Source organism: Monopterus albus, unplaced genomic scaffold (assembly GCF_001952655.1).
Source record: "Monopterus albus unplaced genomic scaffold, M_albus_1.0 scaffold189.1, whole genome shotgun sequence".
NCBI classification, from domain to species: Eukaryota; Metazoa; Chordata; class Actinopteri; order Synbranchiformes; family Synbranchidae; genus Monopterus; species Monopterus albus.
Genome location: NW_018128069.1, coordinates 1,185,182 through 1,188,094, shown reverse-complemented (window position 1 = coordinate 1,188,094; position 2,913 = coordinate 1,185,182).

Genomic DNA, 2,913 nt, shown 5'->3' with positions numbered 1-2,913 from the left:
CACGGTTATTTTTTATAAAATCTAAGTGGTCTACTTCGTCTTTGTGAGTTCCTGGTTTGAAAGAGCCGGAAGAGGCTTTATAATAAAAATAGAGCCTATAATTGGATGTTATTATTGTAAAGGGGACTCTAAAAGCCCGAATGCCTATAATGTGATAGTTTGTTGTTTTAGTGTTTGAGGTTGTTTTGACACATTGATCTTGTATCTCTGAGATGAGCTTTGAATTGAGAGAAGTCGAAGAAAAGCAGTTGATTTTGAATCATAATGACTCTTTGCTGTGTTAACAAAGCTTTGGTTGCAGATGTCTGATTTGTCATACTCTAGAGATTGTTTTCCAAAACATCAATGAACCTTTCAGGTGTTGCAGGAGTGTATACTTCCAAAATTCAGACTTGTTTGTCACTGACATTCGGGCTTTTAGAGTCCCCTTTACAAGAGGATCACATTATTTTGCCTATAGACACAAACAACACTGACTACACTCTGTGGTTGTAGGTTTGTAGTTGTAGCGAATGCAAATGTAGCAACAGAAATGACGTTTAACAGGGAAACCCCATCTAACTTTTGTTGTTGTGCAAGAGCAGGCTTAAACTGTAAAATGTGAAATGGCTGAAACGGAATATGACAGAAACCTGGAGTAAAACTTTCCTCCAAAACAAAAAACAATCCTCGCTACCACTTCAAGTTCTTTGTCTGTCTGTGTTTGTGTTTTGTGTATTCAGTAAAGCATCTGACAACATTTGTGTAGATTTAAAAAGTCAGATCTTTTGAGGGTGGTTTTAAACTGCTTATTAATATCAAAATGTGGTTTACATAATACAATTGCAAACAATGCAGAACACTGGGGTTCAGCTGTACATGTATATTATGCAGTTGCACTAAAGCTACATAATAAAACCAAAGAAACTGTGTGTCAATCTTTTCTAATCCTGTCTTAATGTTTAAGCCAGTTGGTGAAACAAACATTGTTACAAACCAAAACACCTCCAGGTTTTAAAGTGGTAGCAATCTAAAGTAACATAGCAATCTAGTCCACCCTACTGATATAAAAGGAGGAATTTCTAAACCTTGCTCTGATGTCAAAGTTTTTCATTGTAGTCGTTTTTAAGATGCTACAACAAAGATCTTGTTATAGATTTGATGTAGCCACGGAAATATAAATCCTCATCAATGATTCCACCAAGATTCTTGACACAGATGTTAGTTTTTAGTGCCAGTCTTTGTATTTATTGAAAAAGAATTAGTTTAGTGTTTATGTAGTTGAAGGAAGTTTAATTGTATCCAGCTATTTACTTTATCAAGGCAAAGACACAATGAGCCTATAGGACCATGGTCATTTGGTGAGAACACCTCAGTAGGTAGACCTGGGTGTCATCTATAAATAGGCTGAGATCTACTCACTTTTAAATGCTGGAATGGGTCAAATGGGTTAAATGGCTGTCATGACACAAAATCATGGTGGAGATCAATGGGACATTTAAGGGTTACATTTACTGTAAATTAATAATGGCATTTTCACTTCATTTTCAAGTTGTCTTTTACTTTTTGTTGTTGCTTTTTGCTATTGCTGCTGTTCTGCAAAGATATGAAGAAAATGGGTGGATAGATGTAGAACCTGGCATTAGAAACAAGCTGCATGACATTTGTGAGTTTCAGGCTGGTGAGCTACACACCAGATGTTAAACCACCAACACCCACTCACAGTGTCGGGGTGTCAGCAGGGGATTACATTGGTTTCCTTTCCTCAAAAATAAGTTTGGTTTAGCTAAGCCTGCACTTTCACTTCTTTTGCCTAACCTCAGGCTTCACTGAATGCAGGTTATGCCAAGATGCCATTTCAGTCCCTTTTTTAACTATTCATGTAAAACAGAAAGAAGGCAAGGGGAAACTGATACAACTGTATCTGTATAACCTGTGGCCTACTATATCTTTTCATTTAATTATATGATTGTGTAATTTGGCTTGACATTATCTTGTCAATAAGGGACTATGTAGCTACAGTACATGATATTTTTGGAATAACAGGCCTATATCGTCACTGTGTGACAAAGAAGTTGGTCATGTGAGCCAATTTTAAGACCTCACACTCACTGAGCTTTAACAAGATAATTTTTCCACAACACCTGCTGTAGATTAAACTTTTAACTTCCATTTGTACTTTTTAAAAGATTACAGTTTATTTGAATCTTTGTTAAAATGGTTGAAAATGAGAAATACTGTACACTGGTCTCTATGAAAAGAAGTAGTCAGGGGCTGTAGATTAGATTAGACTAGATTAGCTTCAGCTGTTGTCTAATGTCTAGATGTCTCAAGCCTTTCTTTCTCCCTACTTCCCTCAGTCAGTTGCTGGTTCATCTGCTTATCACACCTTGCTTGCTCCTATTGTTCCTGTGGCTCTGTAAACGACTCCTGTTTTGTTTGCTGACTAGTAGTGATGGCCACAGGAGGCTCCATGAAGCTTTGAACCCTTTTAGACTATTGTATTGATAACTGGATCACTACTGAAGCTTCATTCATTGAGTACGTGGGTGACATCTGCTGGTACCACTGTTGTTGTACAGCCTTGCAAAGGTGACGCTGACGCACCTTGTGTGTGCACTGTGAGTTTTGTTGTATTGTAGAAATTACTTAAAGTAAAGCTGAAATCTAACATCATTTTACGTGTCTGTTATTTTTAGTCCCTGCCTTATAACATACAGTGGGTACGGAAAGTATTCAGACCCCCTTAAATTTTTCACTCTTTGTTATATTGCAGCCATATGCTAAAATCATTTAAGTTCATTTTTTTCCTCATTAATGTACACACAGCACCCCATATTGACAGAAAAACACAGAAGTTTTGACATTTTTGCAGATTTATTAAAAAAGAAAAACTGAAATATCACATGGTCATAAGTATTCAGACCCTTTGCT